We start from the raw sequence: 16,778 nt of genomic DNA on the forward strand, positions 1-16,778 counted from the left end.
ATTGTGGGATATGGTACCGGGTATGGTACCTCTTGGAACCACAATCGAGGTGGTACTGTTTTTGAGAGCTGTACCATTCGGTTCCATGCAGTGGAAAAGCGCCGCCGTACCGTACCAAACCGTTCCTACACCGTACCATGCAGTACCAGCAGTGGAAAAGCACAAAAGCGAGCCGAACCGTTTGGTTCCATGCAGTGGAAAAGCGCCATAAAGTTAGGTACTGTATACATAAAGTAACCTATAGAAACCAATTCTATTTCAGTTGGCTGTAGTTAGATCCCCAAGATTGTTTGCCCTGGCTCTTTGGACCCTGCACATCATCCTGTCTTACTGAATAAGCCTGTTTGTGTGCAAATACCCTTGATCTGTATATATGAACAGACGCGTTCTCTTTTTTTGTAATATACTATATTACTGGGTTATGTTTGCAAGCTTAAAGTGATTGGAAAGTCTCAGGTTTGTCATTTTGATAGAAAAAAAACCTCCTCTGTGCAGTGGTTTTGCACAGGGCAGCCCAGAGCCTCCCCTTCTCAGGTCCTTGGCTGGAGCTCCTGGCCCCTCCCTCCTGTTCAATGCCCCCACAGCAAGCAGCTTGCTATGGGGGCACCCCGAGCCAAGCTGCAGCTCCGTGTATCTATTCAGACACAGAGCTACTGTTTTACCCTGCCCCATCTCTCTCCTGATTGGTTAACTGAGTTTGACAGAACTGGGAGCCAATAGCGCGGCTGCTGTGTCTCAGCCAATCAGGAGAGTAAGTCCCGGACGGAAGAAGCACTTGTGGACATCGCTGGCTAGAGAGGGGGCTCAGGTAAGTATGAGGGGGGCTGCTGCACACAGCTTTTTACATTAATGCATAAGGATAAAAAACCTACTGACTCTACAACCCCTTTAAAGCGGATCTTCACAGCATCTGAGCACCACAAACACAAATTCAAAGCAAGCTCCCACATCTATCCATGTCTCTATGCTTTATTTTGTTAAGAAACCACTTTGAATCCCCCCCCCCCCCTCCCCTTAGCATTTCTGGCTGTGGCCATCTTAAGTAAGGGCAAATTATGTCTGTAGCTTTACTTCCTGAAATCCATCTGCCCATCTATCTCAAGTCTCAAAAAAAAAAAAAAAAAAAAAAACATTTGGGTAGCACTGTCTTCATGTTTATGCCTGTATCTGGATTAAAATACCTAATCCCATTTGCAGTCATTGTCAGGGGTTTAGGGGCAACCTAATGCCCATAAATCTCCGTATGTGATTTTTATTTTTGCAGGAGATTCAGCTATTGGGCAATTTCTTTATTTTATAGTGAGATGTAGCATTTAGTAATATATGTTAAATCGGGTGCATTGGAGACATGTTTTGCTAGAATGGTGACAGAGCCCATTGTGAGCAGAGGGCCATGGAGCTCCAACTAAGCAATTGTTTCATGTGTATTTGTTTTTGCTTTTATATGTTGTTTGCCAAAAAGTAAAACTGATTATTATCAATAGAGGACAAGTATTGATTTTGTATGCTGTAGTTGAGTACTTTATACCTTTTATATATATATATATATATATATATATATATATATATATATAATGTATAATATATATACTTATATAGCTGTATTTCCACGGATGAGTTTTCAAGAACCTGTGCCCTTGGAAAAAAGATAGTTAGTTAAGCCAGCCATAGGTTGCAGGAAAGAAAATTACACGATTCCCCTATTAACAGTCATTGTTGATGGGGGAATCCCTCCTGTGGATCTGTTGTGTTGTCCTGGCAGGGGGAGCCATCCCTGCCAGCAGAACACACAGTGAATATTGCTAGCAGCTGGCATAAATCGCATGAAAAATCTGACATGCTGGTTGTACCCAAGTGAATTGATGGATCCACTTGGGTGCAATCAGCCTGCCCATACATGGTTCTAATCTTGGCCAATTCCTGCTGAACAAGCTGAGATTCGAACGGTCTATGGCCAGCTTACAACAAAACACTCCTATCTACTGACCGTATTCAGAGGTGGTGTCAACAATAGGGATTTATCAAACCTTTTGTCTTGTGACGATCTGCCATTCCATGGCCATTTTTCTGAACTGGTTACCTGATAAAAATCATGGTCTTGCATGTATTGTGTTCTTAGATCTTCACTGTCCCATCATATTGTTGTTTTTTTTTTTTTTTTTTTTCTGCAAAGAGTTAAAGTTTTTGAAAGTGTTGCAAATGGTTTTTCCCCTGAGGCAGATTCCCATGGAAGCTCTGGAGTTGTGAATTTCTCTAGAGCCTGTTAGCTGACCCTGGGTTCATCAGATTCCTGGCAGTTATCTTACTGCCTTAGAAATGGGTTTGCACTTTTCCAGCCCCCATTTATAAAGTGAAGTCAGTGCCTGTCTAAACCCATTTCATGATACTTAAGTAAACTTATTTTCTGCTGCTGCAAGAGGGATGCTGGATTTTCCACTGAATAAGATTGAACACCAGGTATTTGGAAGCAGATCCTTAATTACACAAATCTGCTCATTTCATGCCAGGAATGTATTGTTTTTATGCAGTTGTCAGAACCGGTCAGACTGTCCTCAGTTCTGTAATGAACTTGGAATCGGTGTACAGAAATGTAGGAATAAACTAATGTTGGTCATCAGATGTTCAATTGCCTGCAAATCAGTTTGAGTATATCTGTGTACATATTGGCATATACAGAATCATTGTTTCACCGGTAAATAAGGGTGGTTGGCTAAAAAAAAAAAAAAATTCTATTGTGTTTACTTAAAATTAACCTTCAAGAGTGTCTGCTCTTAGCCACTGACCAGAAGACAATGGAGCGATCTGGCTAAAAGCAGACAGAGTGGGCAAAGGTCATCTTTTGCCTTTTGGTATCTTACCACTTACCTAAAATCAAAAACAAAGATGTCATGCATTGCAGTTCTTTCTTTTTCACCTGGTGATCCTGCCAGTAGCACACTTTCCTAGGGTGGTAATGTTCACGAACTGTACTATACACCAATCAGCCTTAACTGTATGACCGCTTACAGGTTAAGTGAATAACATTAGTTGTCTTGTTACAATGACATCTGGAAGTCAGTGGGATATGTTGCGCAGCAAGTAAACATGTCGCTGAAGTTGATGTGTTGGAAACAAAGACAAATTTGGCATTGCAGTTTGTTGTGTATGGAGCTGCGTAGCCGCAGACCTGACATGGTGCCCATGCTGATCCATGGTCACATCCAAAAGTGCCTACAATGGGCACATGAGCATCAGGAAGGACCATGAAGGAAGGAGGTGACCTCGTCTGATTGTTTTTTCTTTTACATCATGTGGATGGCTGGGGGTGTGTGCGCATTACTTACCTGGAAAGTTATGTCACCACGATGCACTATGGGGAAAAAGGCAAGCTGGCAGAGGCAGTGTGGTGCTTTGGGCAATGCTCTGCTGTAAAACCTTGGGTCCTGCAATTCATGTGGATGTTAATTGACATGTACTACCTACCTAACATTGGTGACCAAGTACACCCCTATATGGAAAAGGCATTCCCTCATGGCAACCGCTTCTTTCAGCAGGATGTAAGGTATCTGCTACTGAAAGCTTGATGCTGGATACCACAGCTCTAGTGGCATCCATGCCTCAACGGATCATGGCTGTTTAGGTGGCAAAAAGGGAACTTACTCAATATAAGGTGGGTGGCCATAAATTTATGGCTTACTGGTATATCTATGGAGGAGCAGCGGTGACTGCTCTTCTGGTTTGGACTATAAACACCATCCCCATTCCAATTGCATTACATAGGGTGATGTGGAAGATGAGCTGATAAATGAAGAATGGAAAATAAGGAGAAAAAAATGAACTATAGACGTGATATCTACATTCAACAACTGTGATGGGTATGAAAAAAAAAAATGAAAAGGACCCCAAAGAAGGATTTTGAGTGAAATCTAAAAGGAAGATGGAAAAGCGGAAGAAAAAAAAGTGTGTATGTATGTATGTATGTATGTATATATATATATATATATATATATATATATATATATATATATATGTATATATATGTGTGTGTGTGTGTGTGTGTATATAAATATATATGTGTGTGTGTGTATATAAATATGTGTGTGTGTGTATATATATATATATATATATATATATATATATATATATATAGTGTGTGTGTGTGTGTATATAAATATGTGTGTGTGTATGTATGTGTGTGTGTGTGTATATATATATATATATATATATATATATATATATATATATATATATATATATATATATATATATATATATATATGTGTGTTGGAGTCAAATTTGTATATCTAAAGTGAGGAGTATGGAATAAAGTTGGTAGGAAACCAGGTCCTTTTAAGAGCTGTGTAGTATATCCCTCCTCCTTGAATTAGCTTACAGTCGAACGTCCCTAGCACAGTCATGCCAGCACATGTATGCGCCAAGGCCGCTTCTGATGAGACATTTTGTTTTTCATGTTTGAGACTAATGCAAGGTAATTCAAAGGAAACCAGCTCTAAAGCTGGCCATAAAATATACACTGATCTTGTAAAATTTTCCTTTAGATTCACTAAAACCTCATAATATGAGGGCAAACCTAAACTCTTTCAGTTTGTATGCAATCAGGCAGGCCCCTGCACTACATTGTTAAAGGTAATTGAATAAGAAATTTGTATAATGTATGGCCAGAATAAAGCCTTGTACACACCTACCTGTTTGTTTTCTTTTCGTACAACCCATTGGGTTGAATAAAAAAAATGGACTGCTCTGGTCGGAGCCACTGTACTAACAATCTAATGTTAGTACAGCAATCTCCACTGCTGACCGGAACCCAAACCGGCTGCAGTACACATGGGCCGAATGTCGGCTGATTTCCATTGAACTAGCAGATACCGCCCGATATTTGACCCTTGTGTACTAGGCTTTAGGCAAGCCATGCATATGAAGATAACTCTCTTCCAGCCCGGTTGTCTGAATGACTTATCAGTAATTTCCCTATCCATGCTAAATAGTGTGGATGGAAGAATCTCCCCTGCCAGGTATTGTATCCTAACAGCCGCTTCTCTCATGACTGTCAGAATACTCAAACTGTGACTGCATCTGACTGCCTGCAGTCACTATTTGGCCAAGAATTTTTTACCTGACTCCTTTGATTTTCAGTTTCTTGAGCTGGGTGGTGCTGACCGGGTCGCCTAAGGCTCAAATTTCAGCATGAATCTGCAAACATTTTCACCATCGATGTCCAGCATAACATGTATGCAGTTATTGGTGAAATTTGTATCACCACAGGTCCAGTGGACAGTTTTTAGTAAACAATCCCTGTTCAAGTCCTTCACATTCTTGCCCCAAGGCTACTGAAGTGGCTGCCCTCTTTACTTTATCTCCATTGCACATCAGATTAAAATGTCCACAAACCTTGAAGTATATAGATGTCTGCAGACCAGTCAGTCAGTGTTTGGAAAGCCGTTCTTTACCTAGGAGAAGATGGACATACTTTGCAATATAGGTAAATATTTATAGATTTGCTTCATTTTTATGTTATGTTGTTGCCGGTGCTTGTATTAGGAAGTGTTGTCATTGCCGTTGTTTGATTAGTAACCTAGAAAATTGCGTAGTGTTGAAGATTGGGTATGTGTCTTTCATGTACGCCTTGGTTCACAGCACATTGTTGGCTTTGTACTTCCGAGGGACTTCAGAACTCTTCCTTCATTGACTCACATGTGCCTAATGTACCTTTTTGTCATAAATTTGACCCCCCCACCATTCTTTCCAGTAGTATTTATGTTTAGAAGCACTAGCCATGTATTCTTGTTTCTTTTAACCCTACTCTTACTGCTGCTGGTCTTTTTAAGCCTTAAAATAGTTTTGTTCCATGGTGAAAAAAAATAAATATTGCTGGATGTGGCTGTGAGTGGAAAACACAAAGTATATATCTTGCTAAATCTTGGCTCTTAGTTGTAGAAAGACTGAGTGTTGAACCTGTAGGAGATGGAATAGTTCTTATCTACAAGACAATATTGTTTCCATATGACCTTCTACTAATTTTAAAGACGTACAAAAAAAAACCATGACAGAATATTTTCCACCCATAGAAAAGCATTGAGGAAATGCCTGGAAATACCTACACAGGCCTAAAATAATAGAGTAGCTATTCTGAGATGGGAAGAAAAGCTGCAACTAGCGTGGTATATGGTTTACAATTGCTGCAGTTTCCAGGGTTTACTTTCTACAGAGTATGTGGGAAAGCAAAAAGTTTGTGTAAGCTGCTTATCATGAAACTGAAAGGTCATTCTGCCTTTGTGATATATCAGCACTGAGTGACTGCTGAATGCCATGGTCTATATAGGTAGAATAGCTGTATGAAAAAGTGTAGAATTCATCAGGGGTACGAAGTATGTGTTGCCCCCTACCAGGCGCTAGATTGGAAGTAGCAGATCCAGCCACTGGCTGCAGACCAATGCACTGGATTGTACAGTATGTTTAAAGGTAACCTATACTGAGAATAATAATGGCTGCCATCACTAAAGACCTGTCTGGTTATTACACTTGCTCACTGGCTTTATTCGTTTGAGTCATTGAGATGAAACACATATGCAGATTAGATAGTAATTCAAAAACCCATGACTCGGCATGATGGGCAAGCAACTAGACTCATATTCTGAGTCAGCAAAGGTTTTCTTCAAGCGTGATAATGTAGACTTGGGTAAGAAAATTGCTCCATTCCCCCATCAACAATCAGTGAAATTTGGGACTAATCACCCTTCTGTAACCAGTCTGATCAGAGGAACTTACTTTTTGAGGGGCATTTCCGTTACCCTGGCCCATTATTTTCCAATTCCAGTCCTCAGGGCACACAAACAGGCCAGATTTTAAGTATTACCTTGGAAAGATGCAGACTAGAATACTGCAATCACTGACCAGCAAATGATATCACCTGTGATGCATTTCAGTTTTCTTGCAAACCTGGCCTGTTAGTGTGCCCTGAGGACTGGAGTTGAGAAACACTGCCCTGGCCAATGTTCCGCAGGCAGGAATTAGGATAGATTTTTACTGCCATTTGATATTGGTTCCCTCAAGACAGCCACCACCAGCAGAACCGCCGCCTTTTTTCTTTAGGTACACAAAAATGTAGACACCTGTCTTAAATCTACAATTAAAGGCAATGCTGCATGAACAATGTTGACAGAGAAATCCCTCCTGTGAGACGTTGTGTTCTCCCGACACAAGGGCGGTTGGGGGAAGCTGTCCCTGCTGGGAGAAGAAAGTGATTATTGCTAGCGGCTATAGCCACCACTAGCAATAAACTAAAGTAAATCTGGCAGAGTGGTTGTACACAAGTTAATCAACTTTGTATATTCAGCATGCTCATACACTGTTCGAATCTCAGCCGGTTCAGCAGAAGTTTTAGGCTGGCCTAAATTATTTCAGTACTGCCCTACACCAAAGAAAGAAACAACAGACTACTTGGAGGTACTGTGATTCCCCCTAGAAAATCAAAAATGTCCTAGTTGTGGCTGGCAATGCTTGAAATCCAGTGCATCTTTTTTTGTTGTTGGGCTTTTTATGGCCAACCTCTGGGGCGCCCCATGCAGCATAAACCACCCATCACCAGCTCCATAATGCACATCAGGTGCTTTTTTGACAAATGTATGTTTTTTTTTAGGCGCGTTTCACTTAAAAACTTCAGACCCCCAGATAGCGCTCCCATCTGATGTGTGCTGTGGCACTTTCTGTACTGATCACAAATGCTTCTTGCATAATCTATTCCTGGAATTATTTTTGTTCTTGGAATTAGATCTATAGATGCAGCAGGTAAAAGAAGTATTGAACTCGCCACCATTTTTCTAGGTAAATCTATTTCTTGCTATTTAACATGAAATTTTCACCACATGTCCGTAATAACCCATACATACAAAGAAAGCAAAACAAATCTGTTCAAAAATTACGGTATGTGTAATAAAATGGAATGACACCGGGAAAAAGTATTGAACACATTAAGAAAGGGAGGTGCAGAAAGTCAAGACACCAGCTGAAATCTATCAGTAATTAGAAAGCAATCCTGCCACTTGTCAGTGCAAATTAATATCAGCTGGTTTAGTCTCAACTGATGGCCTATTAACCACTTCCCGACCACCCCCGCAGTTTTACTGCTGCAGGATGGCCCTCCTGCGGGAACCCACAGAGGTATATGTCGGTCGCACGCCTGCAGCTAGGGGGCGAGCAGGCTTCTGCCCCCACTCGTCAGCAGGGATGCCGATGCAACGTTCTTCTCTCTGCAATGATCGCAGAGCGCCTGTGACCCTTCTATATAGAAACACAGGTCTCTGTGATCATTTCACAAGCCAGGCCCCCCCCCCACAGTTAGACGCACTCCCCTAGGTACACATTTAACCCCTTGATCACTTACTGTGTTAACCCCTTCCCTGCCAGTGTCATTATTACAGTAACAGTGCATATTTTTAGCACTGATTACTGTAGTAATGTCACTGGTCCCCCCAAAAGTGTCAAATATCATTCAGGGGTCCGATTTGTCTGCCGCAATGTCGCAGTCCCACAAAAAAATCGCATATCGCCGCCATTACTAGTAAAAAAAATAAAAATGACAAATCTTTCTGTAATTAGTAGACGCGATAACTTTTGCACAAACCAATCAAAATACGCTTATTTGCGATTTTTTTTTTTTTTTTTTTTTTTTATCAAAAATATGTAGCAGAAAACAATAAAACAAATTGGCCTAAAATTTTAAATTTAGATTTTTACATTTTTTGGGGGGGAATGTTATATAGCAGAATGTGGGAAATATATATTTTTTTTTTTTTGTCAGAATTGTCGCTTTTTTTTTGTTTTATAGCGGAAAAAATAAAAATCGCACAGGTGATCAAATACCACCAAAAGAAAGCTCTATTTGTGGGGGAAAAAAGGACATCATTTTTTTTTTTTTGGGGTACTGCGTCGCAATTGTCCGTTAAAGTAACGCAGTGCCAAATCGTAAAATAGGGCCTGGTCATTAAGGGGGAAAATCTTCCAGTCCAGAAGTTGTTAAAAGGTGTCCTATTGCCAAGGTGTCACACGAAAAACCTTTCATGATGGGTAAAAGCAAAGCGCTCTCAAGACCTTAGCAACTTTATTGTTGCAAAACATACTGATGGCATTGGTTGGTTACAGAAGGATTTCTAAACTTCTGAATGTTCCAGTGAGCACTGTTGGGGCCATAATCCGAAAGGGGAAAGAACATAATTTGACCATAAACCTGCCACGACCAGGTGCTCTTCGCACGATTTCTGACAGAGGAGTGAATTAACAGAAGAGTTGTCCAAGAGCCAAGGATCCACTTGCGGAGAGCTTCAGAAAGACTTGTAATTAGTAGGTACATATGTTTCAAAGAAAACAATAAGTAATGCACTCAACCGCCATGGCCTTGTATGCATGCTCGCCATGCAAGACTCCATTGCTGAAGAAAACGCATGTTGAAGCTCGTTTTAAAGTTTGTTGCCCAACCTTTAGACAGGCCTGTGAAATACAGGGAGAATATAGTCTGGTCAGATGAGACCAAATTTGAACTCTTTGGATGCCATAATGCATTATCAACCAAGGATTAATGTATTAAAGTATTAGATTTCAGTCAGCGTGTTTAATACTTTTTCCCTGTATCATTCCATTTTATTACACATAACTTCATTTCTGAACATATTTATTTTGGTTTCTTTGTATGTATGAATTGCATGGATTGTTACCGACGTGTGGTGAAAATGTCAATAGCAACTTTAGAAATATATAATTACCTAGGAAAATGGTGACATGTTCAATACTTGTTCTACCCGCTGTATATCATTTTTCTGTATTTAAATTTGTTTCATGGTACACATTGTCTATCCCCCCACTGTGTCCTTCCATATTAGAAGATTACCAGAAATCTATATATGGTGCAGGGTATGAGATGCCAGGGCATTGAGGGGTGCCAAGAGCAGCTTCAGTACTAGGAGCTCTCACTGCCGCCAGCTCATAATGGTGCCAGTGTCAAGTTTATGCCTACTCTAGTCAAGTTTAGGAACTGTAATCTACATTCTCATCTTCTCTTAAGTGAAAACTAAATATAGATTGTTGTGTATGGGACTTAGAAAAGATATCAAATTAACATTTTTTTTTTTGGCTGCTTCCTAGCTTTTTTTTTATGCAAGTGACCTTTTTTTTACCAACTGGAAACAGTTTTAGAATGTAGATTTTGGTGTTAGGTTGCAAAAGTGACATAATCACATAATTTCTCAATGATGTCTGTAAGACTGCCCTCACATCTAGCGGAACACTGTATGAGGTTTAGTTGGTGTTTTTCATTGGGTCCCAGTGTAATAGATGAATAGGAAGTTATTTTGAAATTTCTAGGTAATAACATATAAAGGTATATTTATAAAGCTGGGAATGTGACATTCATTTCAGGTGAATCTTCCTGGTGCATGGAATTTGAGTCACATGCGCTGCTTTTTATAATTATACCCTTTAGAGTAGTGAACGTGAAAAAAGAGTAGTGTTTTATCAAAAAAACACCTCGCTGTTATCATGGCATTTATTCTGCCATGGTATCTTTATTCTCAATAAGGGTACTGTATCGTTCTGTAACGGTTCAATAATGTGACCTTTATACTGGGTTCACACTTATGTGTTTTTGGTGCTTTTTTGCACTACAATTGATTTACCATGGTTTCCTATGGGACACTTTCACATCTATGCTTTTTTTCAGCCGCTGCGTTTTTCAAAAGGATCAAGTACTTTTTTTAAACGCAAAACGGTGCTTTTTACCTGCAGGAGAGCTTGTAATGCGTTTTTGCCGCAATTTGCCCAACAACAAATTGGACAAAAAAAAAGCATAAATGCAAATTGCAGCAAAATCACGTGTAACAAAAAAGTACTGCAGAAATGGATCCAAAGCAAAATGCATAGGTGTAAACTGAGGCTAAAGCCTTGTTTACACTTGCCATTTAGGGACGGTAAAACCCCCTCGGTTAAGCTGCCTATTTACTGTCCCTCAATCGCTCCTCCTGTTGCCACAGAGTCAGCGACTGGCGGTGTACACGTGCCACGCCCACAATGTTTTGGTTACACACGCCGCAACCACACACAATGCTTGGTTGGCAAATAATTAGAGGGTTCACACAGGCGATAGAGGCAATACACAACCTCCTTACCACCGATCTGTCGCTGTTTGATAAACAATCCAAACACTGATTGTGCTTCAGACAGCAAAGCAAGTCTAAACGAGGTTAATGGGCCATACACACTATACAATTGTCTTTAGATTTTTTCCTTTAGATTTACCAAAACCATATAATATGAAGTCAAACCTAAACACTTTCAATTTGTATGCAATCTGGCAGGCCCTTGCACTACATAGTAAAGGTAAATCTAAAGACAATCTAACAACAAAAGTCGTATAGTGTATATCCAGCTTTAGGCTTCATGCATACTATAAGCTAAAAAAAATGCCAGAAAAACGCTCATCATAGTGATTTTGTACCAGAGTTTTAGCAGCAGTTAGGAGCATTCAGCGTTTTTGTTCTGCCAGCAAATTTCTCCCAAATTGCTCCTAGAAGCGAAAGCTTCAAAAACGCTTCTAGACAAAAAAGCCTGCATGGACACATAGGATAACAATATTTGCTTCTAGAGGCAGAAAATAATTGCTCAAAAGCTGCTGCTAGGAGCGTCTTAAGCTGGTGTGCATGCAGCCTAGTATTGCAATGTTGACTTTGTCGCCACAAGCCTAAGGCCCCTTTCACACTTGTGCGACTTGTCATGCGATTTGGGACTGCAAAATCACATGACAAGTCGTTCTCCATTATTTCCAGTGAGCCCCGTTAATATCTGTCCGACTTAGTCACACCGATTTCAAAGTAGTCCCTGCACTACTTTTGGCATGATTTTTGATGCGTTTTGAGTAAGACATTATAAGCCCAGTCAAAGTCACATCAAAATTGTGGCAAAAAGTTGCGTCAAAATCGCACAACAGTAGTCGCCCAAGTGTGAAAGGGGCCTAAATCAATGTTGGTTTTATAATTTTAAAAAAACTAGCCAACCCCCCCATCCCCCATATAGTACAAGTATTGCGTCCATACACTCCAGCCCTCTATATGCAGCTTAGTTCTGCAAATTGAAGTGACCGAATTTATTTGTCTAAAGTACTTATTGCAATTAGCTGGCCAATACTAGCTACACTAAGTGAATGTCTATACGAAGATTCTTTTTGTTGTGGCTTTTTGAGGGTTTTTGCTTGGATAACTTTACCATCTCTGATGTAACAGTCAGTGACATCAAGGTCATGAATTCAGCAACAGCCAGACATAGAGAGAGCAAGTGAGGTGAAAGCAATATCCATTTGACCTCCACTGACATCCTATTTCCCGATTTTTTTTTTTTTTTACTTGTAACAACAAAATACAATTAAGGAAATTGCATGTACCAGGCTTTAATAAATTGATATGTCATGTTAGGCCTTGCAAAGAAAGGGGAGTTGTGATTTTCAAAGCAGTCCCTTCCAGTTGTTTTCATCGGTTATAAACTAGCCATAATATACAGCAGAGTTCAGGTTGATGTTGGTGATTCTGCCTTGCCAATTGTTTTCCTGTGTGGAAGTCTTCAGAATATACACTGCTCAAAAAAAAAAAAATAAAAGCAAGAGTATAGCATCAAGTCATTTGAACTCCTGGGATATTGATCTGGTCAGTTAAGTAGCCGAGGGAGTTGTTTCAGCTGCTTTGGCGTTTAACCACTTCTATAGGGCCATTTCTGGCACTCCACTCCTATGTGTAAAAATCATCAATTTATTTGATAGAAAACTACCAAACATTATATATATTCTTTTAGCAGAGACCCTAGGGAATAAAATGGCGGTCATTGCAACTTTTAGGAATTAAAAAAAAAACACTAAAGTTAGCCCAATTTTTTTGTATAATGTGAAAGATGTTATGCCGAGTAATTAGATACCTAACATGTCACGCTTTAAAATTGCTCACACACATGGAATGATGCCAAACTTCTGTACTTAAAAATCTCCATAGGCAACACATTTTTTACAGGTTACCAGTTTAGAGTTACAGAGGAGGTCTTGGGCTAGAATTGTTGCTCTCGCTCTAACGTTCACGGCGGTATCTCACAGGAATGGATTGAACGCAGTTTACATATGTGGCCGCGACGTACGCGTGCGTTCGCTTCTGCGTGCGAGCACCTGGGGACAGAGGCACTTAAAAAAACATTTTCTCTGTCGCTCATTGACAGACGTAGTCCTCTTTGATTCACATCAATTGGGTTATGCTGCCTCCGCAGGAGTAGGACTAGGCAGAAAGAAAAAACGTTCTGGCTCCACCCTAGGGGCAGTCCCAGAGGGTATATCCTCTTCCTGTCTGCTACAGAGAATCAGTTTTTTTCTGTCTAGTCAGGAGTAAGGACCTAAGTTCCTTGCTGGGATCTCTGGTCCTGGCAAGATTTTTTAGAAAAAAATTTTTTTTTAGGTAGTTTTTTTGTCTCCAGTTTTCCTGTGAGATCTTCAAGCAAATCACGCCGGATCTGGGCGACGGGCTGGATGTTGAGATCCAGTGGTCACCCCAGCCAGCCTACGAGCGCGCGCAGACCATTGCATCGCGCTTGGTCGGCCGCGACACATTCAAGTAAGTATGCGGGACCGGGCGACGGGCTGGATGTTGAGATCCAGTGGTCATACCGGTTCAGCCTACGAGCGCGTGCAGACCAGAGCTCCGCGCTGGGTCGGCCGCGACATAGTCCCATTGGACGGGGACTGACCCTGCGAGTTAAACGTCTCGCTTGGACGCCAAGAACCAGAGAGTCAAGGCGTCCGTATTGGTCAACAACCCCCCACTTCGGTGGAGAGGGTATTGTGAAGAGAGGGTGCCTGTCGGTTCGGTATGGTGAGTAAATGTTCCCCCTTCCCCCCTGTGGGGTCTTTGGGATACGGGCCCCTCTGTGTATGGTCGGATCCTTTCTGACATTAAAGTTCCCCCCTGTAGCCTATGACATGTTCACATATCCCCTGTGATAGTGTGATCTGGGACACTCCAGCAGGCGGCTTGGTTTGGGAGCTAACACTTTAAACAAACCTCGGTTTGGGAGCTGACACTCTAGCAACCTTGGTTTAGGAGCTGACACTCCAGCAGGCTTGGTTTGGGAGCTGATACTTCAGCAAGTCTTAGGTTCTCTAGCAAGGAAGCCGAGTTCGATTTGCTATAGTAAACACATAGGAGGTATAGCCTACCTTAGATCGCCATACTCCCGCAGGCCGACAGGCCGCCATCAGCTGTTTTCAAAGCATGCAGGCCGCTGTACTAGGTCTCATCTCTTTGCTCGATGAGTCCCTTGATACTTCTGGTTGGCTCCGGTTGGGCCTTCTAGATTGGATTTTGATTTCTGTGAATCCCACCCCTCATTTGTGGCACTGCTTCTGGATGTCCCAATTGATGTGAATCAAAGAGGACTACGTCTGTCAACGAGCGACAGAGAAAATTGGATTTTTGTAAGATCTTACCGTAAAATCCTTTTCTCTTAGCTCATTGACAGACGTAGTACCCGCCCCTCTATCATTGAGTTGGGTTAAATTCTCTGACACTGCTTCGTAACAGAACTGATTCTCTGTAGCAGACAGGAAGAGGATATACCCTCTGGGACTGCCCCTAGGGTGGAGCCAGAACGTTTTTTCTTTCTGCCTAGTCCTACTCCTGCGGAGGCAGCATAACCCAATTGATGTGAATCAAAGAGGACTACGTCTGTCAATGAGCTAAGAGAAAAGGATTTTACGGTAAGATCTTACAAAAATCCAATTTTTGTCCATTTTATTTTTATTTTGTATTTTTTGTATTTATAGAGTATTTTTATGTTGTACACTTTTCATTTATTTATTTTTTTTGATCACTTTTATTCCTTTTACAAGGAATAGGATCCTTCCATCCATTGTAATAGGATCAGTGAATGAGAGGTCCTCTTTATGGGGAGATCTGGGGTCAGTAAGACCTCAGATCTCTCATACAGGCTGGAACACCTGAAATAAAAAGAATAAAAAAAATCAGCTCGGCAGTATTGACAAATGCCAGGCCTCCGAGAGTTAGAGACTGCCGGGGACCATCTGGTCCTTGGCAGACTCAATGGTTTACTTCCGCCGCCAGCGAATTCCTTCTCCAGCTCGCCAATTGCACTAGTGAGCCGGTAGAAGCACCTGAGTGCGGCGGGAAGGGGGGATGTCCCCTCCCGCCGCCTGTAAGAACGATCAAGCGGCATAACAGCCACTATGATTGTATTTATGGTGCAGACAATCGCCGGCAGAAAAAAATTGTATCTAAATGATGCCTGCAGCTGGAGGCATCATTCAGATATCCCCACTCAAAGCCCTGGATGTCATATGACGTCCATCAGTAAGGAAGTGGTTAATGAAAGTAATAGGTGCACTAGACGGGCAACATTGAGATGACCTCCAAAACAGGAATTGGCCACTGACATTTTTTTTCCCTACTCATATTTTCTGACTCTTTTTTGCATTTGGCTAGGGTCAATGTCATTACTGGTAGCATGAGGCGATACCTGGACCCCATAGAGGTTGCACGGGCAGTCCAACTTCTCCAGGATGGCACATTAATACGTGCCTTTGCCAAAAGGCTTGCTAGGTCACCCAGCACAGTCTCAAGAGCATGGAGGAGATTCCAAGAGACAGGCAGTTACTCTACGAGAGCTGGACAGGGCAGTAGAATGTCCTTAACCCATCAGCAGGACCGGTATCTGCTCCTTTGTGCAAGAAGGAACAGAATGAGCACTGCCAGAGCCCTACAAAATTACCTCCAGCAGGCCACTGGTGTAAATGACCAAACAATCAGAAACAGACTTTGATGGTGACCTGAGGGCCTGACGTCCTCTAGTGGGCCTTGTGCTCACTGCCCGGTACCGTGGAGCTCAATTGGCATTTGCCATTGAACACCAGTACTGGCAGTTCCCCCACTGGCGCCCTGTGTATTTCATAGATGAGAAGGTTCACCCTGAGCACATACTCTCAGGCTCACTCAGGTTGGATATGGACCATCAGACAGTTATTTTCAGGTATCTCCAGGGATGTTCAAGTCAGGGCTCTGGCTTTGCCACTCTAGGGCATTCACAAAGCAAGCTAAGCCAAACCTGTGTTATTTTGTCTGTGTGCTTACAATCTTTGTCATGTTGCAATGTGGGACCTTCGTCCCAGTCTGAGGTCCTGAGTGCTGTGCAACAGCTTTTCATTGAGAATATCTCTGTACTTTGCTCTATTCAGCTTTCCATCAACCGTGACCAGTCTCCCAGTCCCTGCTGCTAAAAAACACCCCTGCAGCATTAAGCTGCCACCACCATGCTTTACTGTTGGGATGGCAGACGATGATCAATACCTGGTTTCCTCCAGACATAGCATTTGGAATTGAGGCCAAACAGTTAAATCTTGGTTTCATCAGACCAAGAGAATCTTGTTGCTCAGTCTGAGAGTTCTTTAGGTGCTCTTTTGCAAACTACTGGCGGGCTTTAATGTGTTTTTCTTAAGTCTTCCGTCTAGCCACTCTGCCAAAAAGCCCACATCGGTGGATGACTGCATTGATGGTTGTCCTTCTGGAACTTTGTCCCATCTCCACAGAGAATCTCTAGTGCTTAGTCAGAGTGACCATTGAGTTCTCAGTCACCTCTCTTATGAAGGCCCTTCTTCCCTGATTTTTCAGTTTGTCTGGGTGACTAACTCTTGGTTCCTGGTTGTTCCAGACTACTTTCATTTGAGAATTATGAATGCCACTGTGCTCTTGGGAACC

General features: G+C 41.7%; 1 protein-coding gene across 1 annotated transcript in view; it reads left to right on the top strand.

Moving 5' to 3' along the window:
* MTUS1 (microtubule associated scaffold protein 1) overlaps positions 1 to 16,778 on the top strand; it is a 338,112-nt gene that overhangs the window by 290,510 nt on the left and 30,824 nt on the right. The gene's annotated exons all lie outside the window — the stretch shown is intronic.

Source organism: Pelophylax lessonae (assembly GCF_965119305.1).
Source record: "Pelophylax lessonae genome assembly, chromosome: 1".
NCBI lineage: Eukaryota > Metazoa > Chordata > Amphibia > Anura > Ranidae > Pelophylax > Pelophylax lessonae.